This window comes from Pseudonaja textilis, chromosome 5 (assembly GCF_049901715.1).
Source record: "Pseudonaja textilis isolate UNSWEBS1 chromosome 5, rPseTex1.2, whole genome shotgun sequence".
Lineage (NCBI taxonomy): Eukaryota > Metazoa > Chordata > Lepidosauria > Squamata > Elapidae > Pseudonaja > Pseudonaja textilis.
In genome coordinates, this window is record NC_141994.1 from 56892850 (window position 1) to 56917257 (window position 24408).

The 24408-nt window shown below is 37.9% G+C and overlaps 1 protein-coding gene across 1 annotated transcript in view; it reads left to right on the plus strand.

The window, feature by feature from the left end:
• Positions 1–1594: 1594 nt before the first annotated feature.
• Positions 1595–24408, plus strand: part of PTN (pleiotrophin) — a 102161-nt gene continuing 79347 nt past the window's right edge. The window contains exon 1 of the mRNA XM_026722596.2: positions 1595–2349. The gene's annotated coding sequence lies outside the window, so the exon portion shown is untranslated. The remainder of the gene's footprint in view (positions 2350–24408) is intronic.

Sequence of the window (24408 nt, forward strand, 5' to 3'; positions counted from 1 at the left end):
TGATCAGGTTTCATAACTTTCCAGTCAGTATAACCAGTAGGAAGAGATCATCTAAGTTAAATCATGATGTGGAAAGCTATTTTAGATGGGACTTTAAAATACTTTTATAAAAGAAATAAGCCTGGTTTAATTTAGGGAGAGAGAAGAAAAAAGTCCTGCCAAGGTAATTAAAAATATTACTGAAAACATATAAAGGGCCATTAGAAATATGTGCTATTCTGTCTGTTACTTTTTCTACCCCCTCTCCTCCAAAAAGTGTTTATTTATTCAAACACTTCTTCAATAGATGTAGAAATTAAAATAAAAGAATCTCAGAGGTCAAGGATGTTAACCATACAAGTGGATGGTAAACTCTATACCAGGTGTCCCCAATACCTGATCTGCAAACCGGCACTGGTCCATAGCCCACCAGGAACCAGACAAGCAAATGAAGCCCCAACTGTGCATGTGTGGGATCCAGGCAGCATGCAAAACTGTGCCCTTCCTTATCCACAGAAAAACCACCCTCCATGGAATCAGTCAAAAGGTTGGGGGTTGCTGCTCTATATTATGTTCAGAGGTAGTATTCAGCTGGTTTGTACCAGTTCTGGCATACTGGTAGTGGAAATTTTGAGTAGTTTGGAGAACCAGAAAATACTACCTCTGGCTGGCCCCGCCCACCTGCCCTACCCTATCCTGTCCAATATTCCCTTGTTTTTTTAGCTCAGTTGTTTCGCGCAGCAGAGTGGATTGCCGCACCTCAGCTGAGCTAAAAAAACAGCTCACCTCACCAGCGCTGACAGAGGATGGGTTTTGATTGCTGTGTGCATGAAGTGTGCTCTCATAGAACCGGTGGGGGAAAAATTGGAATCCCACCACTGATTATATTAGAAACAGGTGTGGAAGTCAAGGGGAAGGGTGATATTGAAAGGTAAACATAAAAGGCATTCATTTCTGCTTTTTTTTTTTTATCAAAAAATGCAGAATTGACTAGGCCTGTGCCAAAATCTGTCTTCAGAGTAACCACCATTTTCTCTTTTGTTTTTCTTTGTTCTATTTTTCTCAAAGTACCCAATCATTTCTTTCCCACTTCTGTTTTCAAGTTTTGTCATTTCTGGATTTGCTTGCAGTAGTATTAATTTTGATTACATGTACATATTCCCATCACTCTGAAATTGTCCGATTCCTACATTTCCCAGTCTGGGATGTGTGGAGGGTGCCATGGGAAGAGTTTCCTACTGATGTCTCCCTTTGAGAGTTACGGGGAGCTGTTGGAGAGAGGATTGTAGAAGGTATCCTTTGTGTCCCTTGGAATTAAAGAGCAACAATCCACAAAGACAATATTTCCAAATCTTTCTTGTCTTTGAAATGCTATTTCAACAAAGATAATTTTTCTGGGCAATAGGCTAAACAGATCTTTTGTTTGTTTCTTAACGATTTGGGTTTTCAGCTGACTTTGAGGGAGCTGACCCCTTTCTTAGTTTGTTAATGCTGTACACTTGTCAGCCTCTTTTGAAAATCAATCGTCCAATTGCATACTCAACTACTGTAGTATTTTTGTGAATGGACTCCTTCCCTCACTGTTACAATGATCACATGAGTTGACCATTTGCTTAGACACAATAGGACAAAAATATCTTAACGAGCTGTTTAAAGAAGACGGAGTAACTTTCCCCCTCCCTGCTTCATCATCTCCTGAGCTTGGGCTGAGATTCCCTGGTGGAGAAAAGCTTAGAAATTGATTGGATGCTGCTTATAGCCTCTGAAGTTTTTAAACCCTGAGGTGTTAACTCTTACATTTCCCTGCCACAAACTCTAGGAAAACCAACAACACCCCCCCCCCCCCCCCCAAAAGGATGATATTCCTGACTAGGAAAGTTTTTGCCATTTCTCTCTTCCTGGTTTTTTTTTTGGGGGGGGGGGGGTGTCAGATTGTGCTGGGAGAGTCTAACCCTTGAGTGACCTGCTTTTAATGAAATTCTCATTCAGTGCCCGTGAGTGAATTGTGCTTTCCCCTCCCTTTCTTTCCTCTTTCCCTCCCTCCCTTCCTCCCTCCCTCTCTCTCACACACACTACACTTGCTCATTCACAGCCTGCTTTATCCATAGTCAAAGGAAAGATCAGTTTCTCTGCCTTGAGTAGCACAGTCGTGGTGAGAACATTCAAAGAGAAGAAAGTGAACTGCGAGGAAGTGGGACAGAGGAACGGGTTGGAAACGCAGGGAGTGCAGAGGAGTCTATAGTTTTTAGAGAGGGGGAAGGAAAACCAGAAGACCCCTTGCTTTTTCTGAGCAAAGGTGAAGCCAGCTCTGACAACTGATCACTTGATCTGAAGACCGTTTAACAGAGGCAGGAGGTTTTGCAACTCAAAGTAAGTTTTTTTTTTTTTGCTTAACTTGTTTCTGACTGTAGTACAGTAACCCACCCACCCACACATAATTTCACATAAAAATGCAACTTGGGGAAAAGGCAGTGAGTCAAAGGAAGCTAAATACTCCTAAGGTCGTATTTCCGTTCATATGTTTCCATGGCTGAAGAAAGTTGATGAAGCAGATAAGACCTGAGGGACTTCAGAATATATGTTTTTGTGGGGAACAAGGATGACATGTCTTCTTTTTGTGAGGATGGGTCCACCATCCCCTTCATAATTTCAAAGTGCTGAGCTCAAATAATATGAGCATCATTCACCAACTCACGAGGGATCTTCCTGGTGACGCCTTCTTTCTGTTGTACTTACTGAGGAAATCGTAAGGAGTAAAATAGATGGAGTTGTATGATTGTTTATCTCCCTCTTAAAGGATTCAAGAGACAATTTAAAAGTAGAAAAGAAGACCCAAATCCCCTCAGGATTGCCTCTTGAACCCCACTGGGAAGGGAAAGAGGAGTTGATGATGAAATGGAAGAGTCTGATTTTAACCATCCCTTCTTTCAAGAGTGAATGTCCTTCAGTCAGCACTAAACTGAGGGCAGAGCTTTGCATACTTCCCACCCCACCAAGTACCAGCTAGTGTTAGTCACCTTTGCTTCAGCTTCACTGGATATGTAGACATTTATAGGATGACAGGGACATGGCTGCAGATTACTAGGGCCAAAATGAGTTTTTCTAGCATGAAAAGTCTGCAGATATACATTGTTCTGCTTCTTTAACTCTACTTTTGTGGATTTAATTAAATCTAGATTTTTTTTACAAGAAGGTTTATTTGATGTCATCCTTTTCCTTATGGTGATAGTGACCAACAATTTAATATAGCAGAAAATTATGCTTTCTAAATATTTTTTAAAGAAAGGTGCCAAGCTTACTTGAAAGGACTTAAAGTAGCCTGCATGATGCTTATATTGTAATTTAGATGGATAAACTTTTTAACAGCTGTGATATTGTTGGTTGTACGCTGTCCATAGTCACATTCAGTGAGGCGGGTGACTGTATAAATTTGTTAAACAAATAATATATGTTTATATATGTTTGCCATTTGCTATGGAACTGCAAATGGTATAGAGAAATAATGGCAGAGTACAGAATTTCAATATGGTTGCTGAATCATGTGCCTTCAGACAATATCCTGGGGTTTTGTGATATGGAAAAGTCTTTAAAGTTCCATCTTTAATTGTTAACAAGTCAGTAGGAAACTATCTGTCACTATATCTCTGACCATCCTTTTCCTGTTTTAGGAAATGGAACTTTTGTTTTGATTCCATAATTTCAATACAGAATAGGATGAAAAGAGAGACTGGGGAACAGAAGTACAACACAACCTCTCAGTCTCCATTGCTTGCATCAAAGGCAAGATTGAGTTCCATGGATTCCAATTCGTCAGTTCCAATTTGTGTGATGGAACTATTTCATGTTTGTCAAGAAAAGTGATGTCAGAAATGATGAGTAATGATGGCTGGACAATGAGTTGAATGCTTAAATATAAAACCTGTGTTAAAATTTAAAATTAATTTCATGGAATTAATGACAGCTAAAATGAATTATTGTTCACAATGATTAGATACCTGTGGGTTGAATAACAGATGTGGATTCAACATTCTGGCTGGAAATGCAGGTGTCCTAGCTTCAAATGGTCCGCACCAAACTTCAGATCAGTTTGGAATCCATTTAAAGTTGTATTTGTGGGACAGTTTGTTTTCCATTTTTCATTCCTGGCCTGCAACATCTTTACAATTATACAGTTAGATTCCTTCCTTCCTTCCTTCCTTCCTTCCTTCCTTCCTTCCTTCCTTCCTTCCTTCCTTCCTTCCTTCCTTCCTTCCTTCCTTCCTTCCTTCCTTCCCTTTATTCAATGAATAGCAAATTAGTGCAGAAAATATAAATTAAAAATCTGATCTGACTTTCAATACAATTAGAGTTGACCTATTTAATAAAAGTATGGAATTGGTATCTCTTCATTATTTTACTTAAACATGGACCTGCATGTATTTGCATTTAATATCCTTTTACAAGATATGGCTCCCTGGAAGTATGTCTGAAGACTCATCCCTGCAAGGCCAGTGAAACATTGTGAACAGCAAACCAGTTCACTAAATTGCTCAGAAACTTAACTGGTTCTCCCAAAATGGTGCAAATTGGCTGAATCCCACCACTGGAACAGGGCTAGGGGGCATGTCTTTACTTTCTCTTCCCTGCTTCATCTTATCCTGCCTTTGTGAGCTCAGTTGATAAACAATAAAATAACATTACAAAAAATGTACCTTCTCATTTGCATGCTTCTATGAGTCTCATGGGATATAGTACTAAATATCCGGAAATTTCATCTCTTTGCTTTTAATTAAATTTTAATCAAAGATCCCGGGAATAAACATGGTTTGTCAGCTGGCAAGAGATTTAAAATTTATTGTTATAAAAGATGCAAATCACTGTTTCATTTGGAGAGAGAACACTCCTTTCTCCTGTGCTAGGATAGCCTCAGATAGACCTCTGCTTTTCTTCCTTTTCATCAAAAAGTGAAATATGCTTAATAATAAAGACAGAAACATCATTTGGCATGGTGTTTTACAATGTAGTAAAAGTGTTTAAAAGTTTATGTTCCACAAGTTCATCATTTTTATTTAGATTGAGGGGGGAATTCAGTCAGGCTTCAGGCCTTGATAGAGAATAGAAACAACATTGGTCACCCTTTTAGATGATCTGAGGTAGGAGTGGGATGGTCTATCCTTGCTTTTCTTGACCTCTCAGCAGCTTTTGATACCCTTTACCATGGAATCCTTTTGGCCTGACTTAGGGAGCTGAGGGTGGGAGGCACAGTTTTATGCTGGTTCATCTCCTTCCTCTGAAGCTGATTCCAATCAGTGTTAATAGGAGTGAGAAGTCCAGCCCACAATCTCTTTGGGTCCCACAGAATCCAATGCTTGCGCCATTCTTATTTAACACCCACAAGAAACCAATGAGTGGGATCATCCATACCTCCATGGGTTGAGGTATCATCAATATGTTGATGATACATAGTTATATGCTACGTCCTGGGTGAACTAAGTAATACTTCGGGTGTTCTTCCATGGTGTCAGGAGATTTGGGGAGTTTGGATCAGTGGTGGGATTCAATTTAATTTACTACTGGTTCTGTGGGCATGGGGGTGGCAGGGGAAGGATACTGTAAAATCTCCATTTCCACTCCACTCCTGGGGGAAGATTACTGCAAAATCCCATTCCCTCCCCACCCCGGTAACCTGCTTTCCAGCTCCATTCTCCTGTGCAGGGCAACAAAAGAAGACCAGCAGATCAGCTGGGACCCGGGAGGTAGAGAATAGATGGGGCAGGGCCAGTCAGAGGTGGCATTTGCTGGTTCTCCGAACGACTCAAAATTTCCCCTACTGGTTCTCCAGAACTGGTTAGAACCTGCTGAACACCACCACTGGTTTGAATGAAGAACAGCAGGTTTCAGCTGATTTTGGGTAAGACAGAATTGTTGTGAATGGGGGTGGGGACTCATCTGTACCTGAATTTTTATCAACTTTGATGGGGTTGCACAGTCTCAGACAGAACTGATGAGTTATCTGGAGGTCCTTCTGGACTCACAAACTCCTGCTTGAAGATCACTTGGTAATCATGCCTAGAAGGGTCTTTGGTCAAATGTGTTGTGCATCATTATAGCCCTTCCTGATTGGGAGGCTCTTCTCTTTGTCACTCACATGCAGTTCATCTACTGCTCAAACTATTACAACTATTGCAACTGTATCCATGGCTGTTCTGAGACTGAGATGGGCAGTGTCTCAAATCTGGAAGTTTCAGCTGGTACAGATAGTAGCCACGTGAGCAATTTTGGGCACCCCTAAATTTGTATATGTAAAACCTCTGCTATGCAAGATGCATTGGATGCTGGTCTTCTTATGAGTCAACTCAAGAGGTTGATTATTACCTTACCCAGCATGCATTTCAGGTAAGCTGTGGAACTGTCTTCTCCCCATTACATTGGCACACATCCCACCCAATCAGGCAGAAAGGGCATATTGTGAAGCCTGTCAGTTAAATAATTTCAACTGGTGCAGTGTAGGAGAGAGCGTTCTCTGCCATTGCTCCTGCTGTTTGGAAGATCCTTCCTACAGAGGTGAGCTGGGTCCTCCACCCTCCTGGCCTTTCAGAAGAATGTGAAGATCTGGCTCCACTGACTTGCCCTCTTTATATTTGACAAATAAATAAAAAGATGTATTAGCACATGTAAACTAGGAAGACCATAGTAATGGGGATAAAGTCAGAAGTCCTGAGATTTTGTTTCAGTTGAGAATATCAGATAAAAGATTAAGACAATATCTATGGTCTAATAAGTAGTTTTTTGGGAGTGGAATATAACAAAAATTCAAGTCATCACAATGGAAATGTTTCTAAGACCACTTTTTTCCCATCTCCATCAAATCCACAATGTTCTGAATAGTAGAAGATCAAAATCTACTAGCCTTTACCATTTACCCAAGACATATCTGACTTATAGGTAGTCCTTGACATACAACCATTTGTTTATCAATGGTTCAAAGTTATGATGGCTTCGGAAAAAGAGCTTTATGACCTGTACTCACACTTACGACCATTGCATACTGCCATTGTTACGTGATGACCATTTGGGCACTTGGCAATTGTCTCAAATTTACCACTGGTTGCAGCATCCTATGGTCATGTGATTGTGATCTGCAACTTTTGTTGCTAGTTTTTGGTAAAAAAAAAATTCACTGAGGGAGCTGGATTTGCTTAATGACTATGTGATTCACTTAAAAAAACACAAAATTCACTGAACCACAGTGATTCACTTCACAATGACCAGAAAAATTGTAATACAATCAGGTCCATGACTCTATTTACAATCACGCTGAACTTAAAACCAAAATTTTGGTCCCAATTGGGGTCGTAGGTCAAGATCTACCTGTACTTTTGAAAATGAATGAAATGGTTGGAACATTTGGGAGGTTTTTTTTTCCTTTTTCATATTTTCTCTACCCTCAAATCAGAACTTACAATTTAAAGCACAGTAGATGTCAGATAGACAACTGGGAGGTGGGGGAAGACTCTTTGTAGAGGTTTTGCTTGCTTTGCAGCATTTCCTGAAATGATCATGCATCTCATTCTCCAGTTCCACAAATATTCAAAACACACACACACACACACACACACACACACATACACACACACACCTGCTAGAGTAGAATTCTTCCCTTCAAACTGAGCAAGAAGAAGCAACCTAGAACTTAGGAGAAATGGAAGTAGAACGACTTGGCTCCAAAAGTTATGAATGCTCCAACATTGGAAGTTTTAAAGAAGAAATTTAACACCCATTCATCTGTAATGGTTTTATAAGGCTTTCTGCCTGAATAGGAGGCTGGATCTTCAAGGTCCCTTCCAGCTCTGTTATTTCGTTATTCAATAAAAATATCTCTACCTAGATTTACATATATATTTGATAAAATAAAAATGGTATCAGTATTCTTATGAAGATGCACGTGTTTTGCCTTTCCCTCCTCAACATAGGCATGTAGTATATATTTCTTCAGTTCAAATCTCTGTGATAAAATGCCTTTTGTTCCTGCTTTTATTTCTAGCTGGGTCTACACAGTTTTCTTTCCTTTGCCAGTCATAGAAGGAGTGAAAAGTAGGCAGTGAATCTCACCCAGGAGATTACTTCTGAAGGCTAATAGGATAATGGATCAGGTTCCACAATCTCAGCTAAGCGTGGATTTGATGAAACAGCAGAGTACCCCATTTAGTTATTGGCTAATAGCATTACTTGGAAATTGTGACAAATCAATATGGATAAATATTACAAAAGTACAAGGGAGCCGGGTGAAATGGAAAGGAAGTATTGAGTTTCTGCCTGGATCGTGTGGACGGAGAAGAGAAGGAAGGGCAAAAGAAGGCCAATCACTTGCATTTCAAAGGCGCAGAGACCAGAAACAATGGCAGAGTTAAGAAATACCCCAATCACCAGGACAAGTGATTAGCATCAAAATCTCCCATCTGCTGAGAATGTTAACCTTGAAATATCCTTTGCTTGATCCGGGTAGAATTCTTTTTTTCCTTCCTTCTATAAACTGTTACCAAGTAGTTAAGTAATTGTTCATAAATCATTTGCTACATAGCATTTAAAATAAAATAAATTTAAAGGGTATTTTAATGTAACGGGGTAGGAATACGGTAAGGAAGAAGCGTCCTTTTGATGAATTAATAGAAAACATCCTATGTTTTTATTACTCCTATGGTTTTCTGAACTACATATTTCTACACAAATATTATTTCTGATCCTTAGCAAATCACCCATGGGTTATTAATGTTGAGTGTATGAATTAAATAAATTTTCCATGCATTAACAACCATCATCTTTGCCAACAGTGCTAAAAGATGCAGAATTATGATAGGAGGTGCTGAATTCCTTATGGATCTGACCACAGATTTATTCTGTGTTATCCACAGTATTTTACACTTTCTATGTGGTGTTTTCTGAATCTTGGCTCAGAAAGATATTGGAATTCATGTTTGTGTGGAGTGAACAAATGTAAAAATGAAGAATACCAGACATACACATTTTCCTGGAAGCTTAAGGAAGATGGTTCCTCAAAAGTAGCTTGATTTCATGAATTTATTTGAGTTATGAGAGATGTGTTTGACTAATGAAATTGTAATCTGTTTGAACTGGATTGTAAATCTTAATTGCAAATATCATAGCTGTTCACAAATATTTGACCTGTTTAGATGAAATGCTGTGGAGGAAGGCAGGATTTGCACTGATAGCCCACAATTTCAGAATATATAAGTTTATCAGGAGGTCATGAGTGAATGCTCTACATTATCAAAAAAAAAAAAAAATTCACCAATGGCAATAGCAGGTACCCTATAAATTAGTATTATTCATACTTTTCTGTTCTTGTTAAAGAAAACAGCTGAGATCTCTGTTCTATTTTAAGTGATTTGATACATAGGAAACTATATTATTTGTCAGTCATTGTTTTTGATATATTCTTGTTCTGCTATTCTACTGATTTGCAATTTAATAATTTTGATCTAGAGTTTAAACACTTTGTTAAAAAAAAGGAAAATTTCTTTCCAGTAATGTCACATTTTTGCTCATGTTATCTATAAGGTCAAAATGAGCTCAGCAACTGGTGTTTTCACAGAGATAACAATGTTATTTTTCTTGGCAACACATGAAGAAGTTTACCGTTTATCCTGGAATGTTGTTTTGATTTCCCAGTCTTGCTTATAGCTCATTCATTCATTCATTTTATTTATAAAATTTATATGCCGCCCATCATCCCAATAAGGTGACTCTCAAATGTTATCCTTTCCTTGAATGTTAGCCCATACAAGTCTTAACTCCATCCGACTCTGTTTAGCTTCTTTTGAGATTAGTGATGGATAAGCCAAGGTTGTCTAGTTGTTGTTGTTTTATTTATACGCAGGTGATTATCCAGGGTGGAATCTAATGCAACTTATGAGCACAGTGTATCATTTGTTAATGTTATAAAAGGCCCTATACAATTGTCCTCTGCAAAATTGCATAATGAAATTGTGGAGATAATGTCATCAAATTTCTCCTCCAGAGAGAGAAGAATAGAAGTTCTCTGATTTCTTGTATAATGGCCACAGTATTCAGTCTAGCATAGATTCTGTTTCATTGCAAGAACTCTAGCAAGAACTGCTTGGCATCCCAGCTTTTGCTTTGATTTTGCTTTCTTGATAATGTCTGAAAATCAGCCCATTCTGAAGCCTTTGTGTATGTCAGTGTGTGTGTATGCGTGTGTGTGTGAGAGAGAGACAGACAGACAGAGACAGAGAGAAAGAGACAGAGACAGAGAGAGAAAGACACACACACAGAGAGAGGTAGTGGTGGTGGTTAAGTAATACAGTAAGAAAATTCTACAAATTTAACTTTTTTTTAGAAGGCAGTGAAAAAAACACTATTTTTCCAGAAAAGTGTATTCTAAGAAATGTATATTCAGCTATCAAAATACGTTTCTTGGATGAGATTCAGTTTAAGCCTCTTTCTTACCTTTCAAGAAAAGTACACAGCAGTCAGTGTGTAGCTGAATATGAAACCAGGTCACATACTTTCTCTTGGGACTTCCCAGCCTCGCTTTGCTCCGACCCAGATCTTTTGTGTAATTGCCTTTGATCTTATCGTCCTTGCTCACAGGGAACAGAGGATTTAAAAGCTTCCTTGCAGTCATTCACCTTTCCGGCTTTCTCCTAGATACCCTACTATATAAATATGGCATATTTTCACTGTTTTATCCCCTGTTCTGTAGGTGAACGTTTCCTGTATTTTAAAAATATTTTATAAAATGTTCCATTTTACAGGAGGATCATTAGTAGGCCACATATGCATTTGATACTTTCACACACTCCTTTATCATTAGCATTTTCAGGACTCTTCGGTTCAGTACACAGAAAAGGACCAAGTTAAATTAATTGAATTAAAAGAGCATGAGATTAAATGGCTAACAGTTTAAAATAAATTTTTTTAGAAGCAGTTGAAGAGTAGTATTAAAACAACCTAGTTTGAGAGTAAATCATCCTTGATTGCCCTTGTATAATATACAATGTAGTCATCAAAGCATCTGTGGCAATGTTTATTTTTTTAACTTTAGTGAATTTTAGATGTGCGGACTCCGACTCTCAAATGGGTGACTGGGTAATTCTGGGAGTTGGGAGTCCACACATCTTAAAGTTGCTTAAAGATGGACCTCCCCAGAATTATTTGCTATCCATTTCTAAAGTTCCAACACTTGCGCTCTCCCTGTGATCAATTTTGGGTGCTTGTAAACCCAGGTCCTATATATGGCCATTTGCAGCATCCCGCAGTGATGTGGCTGTCATTTTCACCATTTTTATTTTGCTATTTGCCTGTATTTATGTCCAGTTTCCAGCAAACAACACTCATTGGGGAAAACAGGTTTGTTTAACAATTGCAGTGTTAGTTTAATGATTGCTACAAAACATTGGGTGCAGTCATGTGGTGACCTGCATAACGACTACCATGACTTATAACCATAATTCCTGGGTTAATGATGGCCATAAATTAAGGATTATATACTATATTAGGATTAGTTCAGTTATGGTTCCTTTCTCCTCAGTATGGACTGAATCAAATTCAAGGCAAATATATCTGAAATAGGAGCCTTCTGACATGGCATCACCAGAGCTGTGGTGGCACAGTGGTGAGAATGCAGTATTGCAGGCTAACTCTGCCAACTGCCAGCAGTTCAATCCTGACTAGCTCAAGGTGGACTTGGCGTTCCATCCTTCCAAAGTCAGTGAAACAAGGACCCAGATTGTTGGGGGCAATATGCTGACTCTGTAAACTGCTTAGAATACATGTGTCAAACTAAATCATGTCATGTGATGTATTGTGATGTATTGCGATTTTTTTTTTTTTTGCCTTTGAGGAGTTTGAGTGGGCATGACTTGCACATGACACATCCAGCCCATGGGCTGCCAGTTTGACAGGTCTGGCTTAGAGAGATCTGTAAAACATTAGGAAGGGGTATATAGGTCGAAATGCTATCGCTATTGCTAACTCTCTTGCCTCATTTTGGTCTGCAACTGATAATTTCCCTCCTGTTGACCTTGGAATGCTGAAAACATATGGAGAACCCAGTGAGCTAATTGCTGCTTTCTCAAATGACCAATGAATGCCTACAAAATATGTTGTTCAGTCTACTATTACTAGCCCAACAAAAATACTCTTCACTTTCATTACAAATAAAATGCAATACAGGCACAATTTATCAGTCACAATTGGGAATGGCAACTTGGTTGTTAAATAAAGTGGTTGCTAAGTGTTTCTAAATGAAGCCACAATTGTGTTTATGACCTTACTTTAGTTTTCCTTTGCTTTACTAATCTGCAAAGATCATCAATGCAAGGAATGTTCAAAGAGTTACTTTTTCATCACTGTTGTAATTGCAAATGGTCACTAAATGAGGACTGCTTGTAAATCCTGCCATCACTTTTCTTCATATTTTCAACACATGTAGTCTGGTTGTGAAAAAAAAAGAAAGGAAAAGGAAAATCTGGATATTGGTAATGGGTTGAAGCTGCTTTACTCTCAAGCCCTCCTTGTTCCTCCTGTATTAAGAATCTCATTGGGAGTTCTACAAGTAGAATGATATGACATCATCCATTCGAAGCCAGCTGCTTGGCCAATACTTTAATCAATATACAGATTGAAGTAGTCCTAAATAACTAAATAAAAATAATTTTTAGGTTGCAGAAACTACAACTCACTGTAGTAGCTGCTCTGCACAGTTCTGGACTACTGAAATAACTAAAATATTATTACTGCCCCTTGCATAAATGGAGAGAGAGAAAAACCCCCAGAACCATATAAATAGCCTGTTATTTTGCATATCTCTTTCTTTCTTGACCAAGAGAAGGAGAAATCGACATAATTCTGATCACTTTCACCCCTGGTCACGATTCAGCTTTCCCTTTAAAGGACCTGTAAAGTCTTGAGATGCTTTTCAAACACAAATAGGCTTTCTTTGTTTCCTTTGAATGCATTTCACTTCTCAACCAAAAATCTTCTTCAGTTCCTTAGAAATTGTGGGAGGTTTGGGACAAAAGCTCCATCCAGTGAGGATATAGATTAAGCACTCTGTCTGAAGAACTTCACAGGTGCAATGCAATGCCTTCAGAAATCATAGGTGCTCCATCCCTGGTGGTTTTTTAGAAGAGACTGGACAATCACTTATTTGAAATAGTATAGGTTCTCTTGCTGGAGCAGGGGGCTGGACTAGAAGACCTCCAAGGTCCCTTCCAGCTCCATTCTATTCTAATTCTAACTGAATCAGCTCACTGACTGATCTCACCAAATAACAGGTCACATAAATCCAGAACCACTTTTTAAATTGACACACAATCACCAAATGCCCAGAGAAAACAAAGCAAAATGAAACCTTTCCACTCAGTAGTACTTACTTCTCACTGATAAAACCATAGTACATCATATAAATGGATCTGATGAATTAGAAGCTGCTTTTTAAACCTGGTTGTATTGGGGCACCACTTAGTAGTGATGGGTAAGGGTGGTATCCTTCAGTTTTGGAGATGCGACAGCTGTAAGCAGCACTTCAATTATAAAATTTCCCCTTCACTTTCCAAACAAGGAAAACCAGTTGCAACCTTTAATATTTGCCTGAATTATGGATGAAGAAGAAATTCGCCGTGGATTTCTACTGGAGTAGATTTACAGATTTTATTAAAAAGGGGCCCTTCCTGGCACTGAATAGACTGCAAACATTCCTTTTGCCAAAATAGTGGACAAAATCCCATTTATTTGCTCAGATTCAGTTGAAAAGGAATGGGAAGGAAGGGTGGTTACATCTGGAAAAGAAAGAAAGAAAGAAAGAAAGAAAGAAAGAAAGAAAGAAAGAAAGAAAGAAAGAAAGAAAGAAAGAAAGAAAGAAAACTTACATTGAGAAAATTATTCATCTTCTGTATGACACTATGTGTTTCTGTCTTGCTCCCAATCTACCATACATGGTCAATTTCTCCAAATTCATTCCCCATGTGTTAGTGGGAAATTGCAAAGAAAATAGACATAAATATTTTAAAAACATAGTTTTAAAGAAGCAATTAACTGTCCTGCAAATGATTGCAATAAAATGGAAATTTTTACTGATCTGTGAATCCCTAATCTGAACCAGAGCATTAAAAATGCCAATAATTGTTGCCACAGCTATGAATAAGGATTTCCATTACTACATCCAACTAATGTTAAAAATGCACAGAAAATGACATCATTTAAATACATTCGTTTCTCAAACTTTGCTCTGCTGTACACATATAACCTAAGGGGCAAACTTGTACGTGTCACAAAATGACTGTGCAATTGTTGAAATATCACAATGTTCAGATAAGTGGAAAATGAGGTTATTAAAGTTTCAGGAAAAAAAATCAGAAAAATACAGATAAGCCACCGTTTGGTAGATTCCCTTGTGTCTATTCTGGATTGTGTCTGGAGATTGGCTACATGTGGGATGCATAGTTGCCATTTGTAATTGTCTGCAAACTGGAAAAATCACAGCTGTGGTTGTGGCATCTGCTATAGTGGCTTTGAGCTATTCTTTGTCAGGCCAAACAAACAAGAATAAAAATTCTCCAGAACTGTCTATGCTGGTCATGTACACCATGTAATCATTGTCCCCTGTTATGATATTTGTTTCTGTCTGGTGCTGCCAGACATTTCAACTGTCTTTGCTGCTTGTTGCAATCAACATTTTTAATCTGCAAGGGGTGCTTTTGCAAAATGAAGAAATACATACATGTCCTGGATGGGTTTCTTTTTTCTTTTTGCAGCTTTATTTGTTCTGCCTTGGTATTTACTTCAACAGTTGTCAAAGTTTGAAGTATTATGACTCCCTAAAATGATGAATGAATGTATGGGTCCCTCTTGTTCCAAATAGGCTAATTATGTTATTGGGGTTAAGTCTGGCTAAGAAATTAATGTATTCCTTTGAGTGATTAAATTTCAATCAATATTATTGCAGAGAGGCGCCAAAATTGTGGCACCAGCTGGTGCAGATAAAGCAAAGAGAAAGTCCTGAACAGCTTCTTTGAAAATATTGTGTTTCCCTCCCAAGCATTATGACTTTCTGGTTGGTCTTGGTCCAGTTTGAGAACTCCTTCATTACAAAGTACACTTAAGCTGGCAATGGAATTAAGCCATTTTCTGGATCTGCACAATCTACAGTATTTAATCCATAGGCATAAAAATTAATCCAGTTTAGAATTTACCAAACTGAGCATGTGATATAAAGGCAACTGTTAGGTTTGTAACTACTATATATGCTATGTGAGTGAAACCAGCAAGTAAAGCAAGCACCAACTAAGACAGTGATGTTCTATTGTTGAAAAATTGTTCTTCTGATGCCAACTTTCCTTTGTTGGGTAACAATGGCTTATTTTAAAATATGAAAGACAAACTCCTGTACAAAACATTTTTCTTTATTCAGAAACATGATGGTAGAATGAGTAAGTATCCCATCTGTTCAGCTCATAATCAATATTATCTTTTCCAATCTCTCAGCTTTCAAAAAAAAATCAACATTTCCAATATTCTCCTAAAATACTCAGGAAACTGTGGGCTTTCCTGTAAGTTTCTTTCAGTATAGAAAGAAAGCTGATGAGAGATGAAGGTTAATAAGGAACTTTAGATTACATTAATGTACATTAATGAAGCTAGGTAGGGCCTACTGAAAATAATTCCTATAGTTCTCAGCAGTAAAGGAACATATTTTCTTATTTTTGAAAGAGTATGTTTGTTTGGGAAGGACAAAACTGAAAAAAAAAGACTAGAAATGAACGTTTCAGATTATATATTTATTTTTCCATTTAATTTGCTTATCCTATAATGAAGCTGTAATTTTTCAAATCATCTGTACAGCACATTTATGAGCAAAAGAGCCATAGCTCAGTCAGTAAATGTTTGGTGTACTAAAAACCCAATGTTCAGTCCCTTTCTCTCCACAAAGAGATGGAGAAATAGCTGCCTGGATTCTAGAAAGGGCATTGGAGCAATAGTTAGTTGAGCCAATACACTGATTCAGAATTTCAATGTTTCCTGTTAACTTTGTACATATCAGTGCATTCAAATCATGACAAGCAAAGAATCTCCTGGAAAGTGTTTTGAAAAAATAAGTCACAATGATTATATTTCTCACTTTCTATAATTACACACACACGGGGAGGGGAGAGAGAGAGAGAGAGAGAGAGAGAGAGAGAAATCAGTATTTTCCCTTCTTTTCTTGTTTGAGTGTTTCATGCCTCTCACTGTATTTTAGCACGGAGAAACCTTGCCCTTACTACCAGAAAGCTTCAGAGGTGTCCTGATTCGCTCCCGATAGCCTAGGTTACCTGACTGAGTTGTTTGTTTTGGATAGCTGTTTTCCCAAAGGTCACAACTGTATCCTTATTTGGTGTCTGAGCTCTCTCATTTTCATTAACAGCTTGGCTGGGTGCATTTGAGTCTGCAGTGGGAATTACATCAAGGTGAGCAAAGCAAAGCAGCAACAAAGGAACAACAACAAAAACCCTCACAGTTTAGCCTCTCATCTCCAGAACACTAATTTTACATTAATCATTATTAATGTTTGTTTGTTTTTTAAATTTAGATCCCCTTTGGCCCTTCTTTGCTACTGTGGGAAATAGGGAACTCTTATTCTCCCTTCCTAGAGAAAGAAGAGGAGGTTGAATTTAGAAAATTGCTCCAATCCAGGTAGTCCTGGACTTACAATAGTTCATTTAGTGATTGCTCAAAGTTAAAATGGCATTGAAAAAAGTGACTTATGACCATTTCCCCCACTTATGACCGTTGCAGTTTCCCCATGGTCATGTGATCAAAATTCGGATGCTTGGCAACTGGTTCACATTTATGACGGTTGCAGTACCTTGGGGTCATATGATCCCCTTTTGCAACCTTCTGACAAGCAACTTCAATGGGGAAACCAGATTCACTTAACAACTGTGTTACTAACAACTGCAATGATTCACTTAACAACTGGGGCAAGAAAGGTAGTAGAATGAGGCAAAACTCACTTAAATAAATGTCTCACTTAGCAACAGATATTTCGGGCTCAGTTATGGTCATAAGTCCAGGACTTCCTGTATTTTGTTGAATTTTCTTCTTTGGAGTTCTCCAGAGACTGAAGTGCAGACATCTTTCTTTACAAAGCTCTTTTTAATTGTAGGAAGGGTGGTCAGGAAACCAAATGGGGGTTGGAAAATGCATTAATATAGAACAGAGACCAAAGTACTCAGTTCTATAGCATTTTACTTTCTCAATTGTCTATTACTGTTCCCCAAGGGAAGACTTCAGAATTCTTGATATAATTCCTTTCAGAGTTAGTAGGCCTGTTTATGGGAATCACTATTCTATGTGGGCTAGCCACCCCAGTTACTACTTCGTTCCCTTCCATCCCCTGAATTGGTTGAACTGGTTCCATATGTGTAGTGATATACCTATATCCTGATGACCTGGAGCCTGGAGGCTAAAACATATGAAGAACAGTTGCAGGAATTGAGTAGGTCTACTCTACTAAAAAGAAGAGCTAGGGATGACATGATAGCAGTGTTCCAATAGCAGTATTCCAATATTTGAGGGGCTGCTTTATTTTCCAAAGCACCAGAAGGCAAGACAAGAAACAACAAATGGAAACTAACCAAGGAGAGAAGCAACCTAGAACTAAAGAAGAAAATTACTGACACTACGAACAATCAAACAGTGGAACAGCTTGCCTTTAGAAGGTGTGGGGGGTCCAACATTGGAGGCTTTTAAGAGACTGGACAATCATTTGTCTGAAATGGCTTGAGCTGGGGATTGGAATTGAAAGTCCCTTACAATTCTGATGTACTATGTTCTATATTCTCACTGACTGCCTTTTCTTTTTTTTAAAAAAAGAGCATCTTAGCATATTGGGTCAGAAAAGAATAACATTACTTACCATAGTACAATTGCTCCTCACCATGGAGCGTTCCTAGAGTATTGCATTTAAATTTTTTACTTCATCAACTGTTAGCCCTACATGGTAGATCAGTTCAGAAAACTGGCTCCACTAGAAGATTAGAGGGATACTTGATGGATATAGGCTCTAGTAATAGGTCATAAGAATGATTATAATTGTAAGAATGATTATGTGGTGCTCCCCATATTCTTATAATCCAGGAAATTGGAGAGTCTCTTCCAAATTATCTTGTTTCCCAGAACTTAAGCCTTCTTTGCTTATGTAACAGTTCTTGGCTATTTCATTCAAAGTTATCTTCGTGACTCTCTGTATCTGATGGAATGCAGGACAGTAATGGTCACAGTTTCTTTTTAACATTCTAAATAATAGTTTTTGGAGTTGCATGATAAATGGAATATTTGCTGGCAGTCTGCTGCCTCCAAACTTGGCTCAGCCCAATTAGAGGTTGATCCCATTTTGCATGGGAGGAATGTGATTCATTCTTATGACATTTGGTATCGTTGGAAGTCTGAGGTCAAATTGGAGGCCCCCACACCACGGTTATTTTTCATGTCAACACAATGCATTTCCCAGTTTGGTCAAAAATAATCTGGAAAAGAGCCATATTACAGAGCTATCCAGGCTTAAACAATTGTAGTTTTCACGAAGCTGAGCATTATGATTGCTTATTTGTAATTGGAGATGACAGGACTCAAATCCTGATAGCAAAGTTTCTTTTCCACTACTGATCTTTAGCTTATACAGATCAGCCCAATTTCCTTCTTACAAACTAACCATAGAGCTCAAGCTTTTCTGGTGCAGAGTTTATTTTGCCTACTAACCAGTCTATTGGGAGTATTTGTTAAATGAGTGATGTGCCTTGGCTTTAGAGGAAGCCTGCCCTTTGGCTCTTCCCGCCTGGCATGTGTGAGATCAATCAGAAATCAGAAATCAAGTATAAATAAGCATGCCCTGGGGCAGGAGAAGAAGCTGAGTCAGGTTCAGCTCTGGCAGTCACCATGCACTCTTTCAATTGGCTGGCAGCTGTGGGAAGATAAGGAGAGTGCCTACACAGTGCTCACCCCTCACCTGGAGCAGCCTGGCGAGTTGATGTGATGGAGTTTGAGGACATCAGATCAATAAAGGATAATATTTGTAGTTCAGGGTTGAAATGAAAAGTCCTTGGTTCTCTCTGAGCTTAGTTGTTTTCTTGCAGATGTTTCACTACCCAAGATAGGTAACATTAACATCATCAGTGCTAGTAAGGAGTAAAGTTTGCTCTCTATTTATTTTCTAGAGATTTGTCCTAGCATTGTGGGTTCACTTTATCATTGTTCTTGATGAAGTAAACAATATCCCATCAAGGAATTGCCAAACAAGCTAATAGTAAATGGCCCCCCAAAAGAGCCTGCAAGACCGCTCCCAACAACTGTCACTTTTTCCAAGGTAGTTGTAACTTTAAACAATTGTTAAATGAACAATCATAAATTAAGATACCTCTCTCTCTCTCTGTCTGTGTTTACACTTAAGCAGTGTACAAGCAGTGTTTACAGGACAGCATTTCTCACATGTCTCAACTTCAGGTTAAGCTTTTTCTCTTTTGCAAAAACAGTTGTAGCAAACAGAGATATTTTTTTTTGTTTCTTGACAGTCTCTTTGTGCTTTGATTATACCCTGGTAGTATAGCAGGTCCACCAATTCTGTCCTGAGAGTTCTTTTTTTTTTTTGGATGCTGTTAAAGAATTCCTTATGGCTTGTCAGCCTTCATTTACCTCTTTAGTCTTCACATTTGCTCCTAGGCCTCCTTTAAATCTCCAATTTACATTCTTCTTGCCTAAGTTGCTCCTTTTCATTAACATCACTTGAGTTGGATATCCAATTTCATTTCATAAGGGGACTTTTTCTGCCTGTATAAGTTTTGATACTTATTTATACCAAAGATTTGATTTCAAGAGGCTGTCTGGTTACAAGGTATGTGCAGCTTTCATGACTGAGTTGGGCAGCTGTTTGGAAATCTCCATGGAAGGTTTAATCAAGGGGTTCTTTCTTTAAAGCTAGGATATGCTTCTTGAGAGTCTTCAGCAGTGCTGCAAGGAGTATTCCCAAAACACTCAAATCAAAGTGGATTTTTAAGATGGAAAATCCTAGAAAATCTTCATGACTGACAATAAAAAAAAATACAATACAAACAACTGCTGTAGTGGCTATGCACCAGTGCCTAGTAGAAGAAAGGTCCCCCAAGAACTGGCTATACCAGCAAAGGATGGGTAAATTTGGGAGGCAACTCCATTATTATTGCTAGCTCCTTGTTTATTATTTTTATTTTCCTGTTTAGTTTTGCTTTTATAGCTCTTTAATTTTTAAATAATTATTTAATGATTTTAAAAAAACAGTTGTTTCGTATTTATTGTTTTATTGGATTGTTGTAGCTGCCCAGTTACTTTTGCGAGATGGGCAGGCAAATTTGATCAATAAATAAATAAATCATTTTCCCCAATGTGATCTAGTTCTCTGTCTTCTATCTCTTTTACTAAGTTCCTTGTTTTATTATTGTATCATAGTGTATTATTGCTTTATTCCATATTTCTTGAGAATCAACTAGATGGATCAGAAAGGAGTAGGAGATTTAAAGTAGAAGAAATTTGGAAAGAGGCCAGATCTTCATTTCTGCTCAGTCTTTCCTGAAATGTTTTGAATGCTCCAAATGCTCATTTATGTTTATTATAAAATAACCCTCTTATGCAAACATTCTGAGATATTGGAAAATAAACTAAAACATCAGGGAAATTAAAGGATTGCTTTTGGTGTTATTGGGGGGAAAAAGCCCTCAGTTTTGACTGTGGACTATATTTTATCATTACTGTGTTTTCTTCTCAGATCATATAACTTCCTGCATGAAGTAATCTTTTCATCCTTCCCTCTGTTTCTTTCTCCTTTCCTTTCTCTTATGGCTGGTTCTTCCAGCAGAATTTTTTAACTGGGTCTCTTACTCTGTGATGAATGAGTTTCATTCATCTTTCTCTCTGGGGTTTTGTGAAAAGCTTTAGACTTCATTTGCTCCCATTTTTTTAGCCCGCTATTCATTTCCATGGCAACAGGAAAAGAAGGGGGTGGCAGAGTGGGTGGCAATGTGGACAGAGGTCAAGAGTAGCCACTTTATGAATTAAACTTTGAATTCCATTAGAGATGGCACAATGTAACCTAGAGTAACTCTCTTCAAAAAAGTAGCTGTCCGAAGAATCAAACTAAGATGGAGTGAGGAGAGGAAGAGTGGAAACAAATCAATGAGAAGGAACGCAAGTCCTCACTGTCTCTGTCAGGATTACGTTTAGTGACTTAATAGAAGGGTGATTCACTGTAGAATCATGTGCCATGTTTCAGCAATCTCCTCCTCCTCCTCAAAACAGCAACAAACAGGTTTTTTTGCCATTCCACAAACTAATCTTATTCCTGCGGTTGATGATCAGTACAAAGCCTGTGCTCCAACTTTGGAAGTTGTCTGCCTGTGCATATGTAGAACCCTTATCTATCCCCACCCCACCCCCGCCCGCTTAAACTGAAGATGAGTAACCCTAACAAAACCGAACTGGATAAATTTGCCCATCCTTGAATAGAAAAACTTGCTTTTCAGTTGTGGATTCTTTTTTTTTTTTTTTTGTAAGCCTGTCTCTTTCTCAAACACCAGCCCTTTTCACTGGCACAGTGACCTATTTTCCTCACTGCAGAAGAACTGTTCTCTCATTCACTAGCATCTCTCCCTCTCAGGGCTAAAGAGGAAATATCACCGACTTAACTGTTCTCTTTCTTCATTTAAAAAGTGTAATCGTTGTTCATGTGTCTCAGACTGCATTTTTTTTTAAAAAAATCTCTCATTCTAATGGAGAAACTATAGTCTCCTCGTATTCCATCCTCATTTCAGGCATGGTAGAATAGTATTTATAGAACAGAATATGTGTAGTTCAGGGTTGAACCATTGTCTCCTTGGTGCTCTCTGACCTTGGTGGTTTTCTCGCAGATGTCTCCTTACCAACCTAGGTAACATCAACGGATGCTGGAAGGGAGTGGGAGTTTGCTTCTAATGAAATAGCTATCATGCCATTCTTTAACTATGAGAACAGTGGGTCCTTTGGAACAATATTCACCTTGATAAGCATTAGAAGCAGAAGCAGAAGCAGAAGATGGACAAAGAAGTAGAAGATCCCTTCTTTAGAAAGAAGATTTTTGCATTATGGCAATGTAAAACAAATCTCTTTTTAAAAAAAAAAAAAATTCTTGAATGTGGAATTATTCTCTCCAGCTTTTAGAAGATGATTACAAGTTTTTAATATTCCAAATTATGATTTTATTCATGGGTACTTTGATTAGCTGGCTCATCAATTAGAATTCATATAGGTAATCAAATCATACTTTGTTTTATGCGTGCTTAGAATGATTCATTATGTGATGATGATACATGGCTTACCTTCCTAGCCCTTCGTGCAATGGTTAGACTGAGCCTGTATAACTTCAGTATTTCTGTGCAGTCTTTATGAGCAGAGAACAGTATAAGTTAGAGGTGAGGATTTTTAAGAGGATCCAGAGTTCTTTAACTCTCCCAGTTTTAACCATGTCTTTTGACAGCACCAATCTATTTTGCTTTGCATGGATGTTGACTATGTTTTTCCTTAATCCATTGTAGTTGGAAGTCATGGCATCTTCTGGTTGAAGGTGGTTCCTTATGATGGAATTGAAAGAGGTCTGCAAAAAGCAGGACGTTGTATTGGAAAAAGAAACATGGGAGAACAATTTGTTGTGATGTGGACGTAACAAAAAATATTGATTTATGGTGCACAGTTCAAGTTCAAGAGGCAAGCTGCAAAAAAAGTTTGTTTGTTGGATATATTTCATAGCTGCAAATTTCCCAGAAGTTTTTCTATATTAAACAACAATAGTATAAAAGATTATATTTTTTGATTATCTTTCAACTAATCTATAAATATTTAAAATGGTTTTAGAGAGAATATATAAAAATGAATGGCTTGAGTTATGGAACGTATCCAATTGATATTAAGTTGGAGTCTGGTTATTTGAATGTGATAAGAATAATGCATGATGGAAATAAGGCATTATGAGGATAAATGCCATTTTAAACAAAAGGGAGTAAGACAACCATGTGCAGTGATTATTTAATGTATTGATGGATAAATGTATAAGGAATTTACGGTAACAATTGAAATGTATCATTTGTACACATATATTGAAGATATATGTGTTTAACCTGATTTGTAAATATGTACATACTTCCTTATGCAGATGACAGCATGCTGTTGGCCGAGAACTTTAATAATTTCCAGTGACTGTTATATTTAATAATGCTGCAGGGAGTGTGCACCTGAGGATTAATGTATCAAAGTCCAAGGTAATTGTGTTTGACAAGGCAAATGGAGTGAATGATTGCAAGTTATAAATAAATGGAGAAAAAATGGAGCAGGTAGATGAATTTGTATATCTTGGTAGAATGTTTGCTGAAATAGGAGAATGGATGGAGAAACCTTAAGATCTGCAAATGCTGATAGTAAAATAGTTGACGGCATGAGGTCTGTTGTAGAAATGAATGAATTTCAAAAGCTATGAAGATGGCTGTGCATAAGAGCATGCTTCTGTCCACTGTGCTATGTGAAAGCCAAGGATGGGTTGAGAAAACATAAAAGTAAATGAAAATGCATTGAGATTGGGTACTTAAGAAATGCATGTGGTTAAAAAAATAAGGCCAAGACTAAGAATGAGTGGCTTTTAAGAAACAGAGATGAAATACAAATGTGAGTTACCAAGAGGAAAGAAATAAATTAAAGTTGTTTGGTCAGAGAGAGAGAGAAAAAAAATCAATGAGAATTGAATTGCAAAGCAAGTTTATGCAGGATGAGCTTGTGCAAGGATTGAGAGGAAAGGGAAGGCTGAGGAAGTTAATAAAAGGCTCCAAAAGAGGCAAGAATTTTATAAAATAATCTTTGAATCAATGTGTGGAAGTGGTGGAAGCAAAGATGCTTTACAACAGGGGTGTCAAACTGGTGGCCTGCGGGCCAGTCACGCACACCCACCCCAGCTCCATGAATGGGAGAAATGTTGCAAAACATCACATGATGGCAAAGTGATGCTCCGAGTTTGACACCTGTGCTTTACAAGATAGAAAGTTATGGAGAAATATAGTGAATGGTGTTAATATCAATTAGATTTAACTATAATTTCTTCCTATTCCTATTTGATATTAATTTTTTTTAAAGAAATTGATTACTATTGATAGATTTGATAATAATTTCTTACTTGGTTTCCATGCTTTGTGCACAGTAGTTATTTTGAAATGGGAATAATGTGATGGTCAGGTATACATATATGTACAAAAAGGATATAGAGCAAGGGTGTCAAACTCAATTTCATTGAGGGCCACACCAGGGCTGTGTGGCCAACTGGGTGGGTGCGGCCAGCTTGATGTCACTCCCCAAATTGCTGGCATGTTTCCTCTTCACACTGGG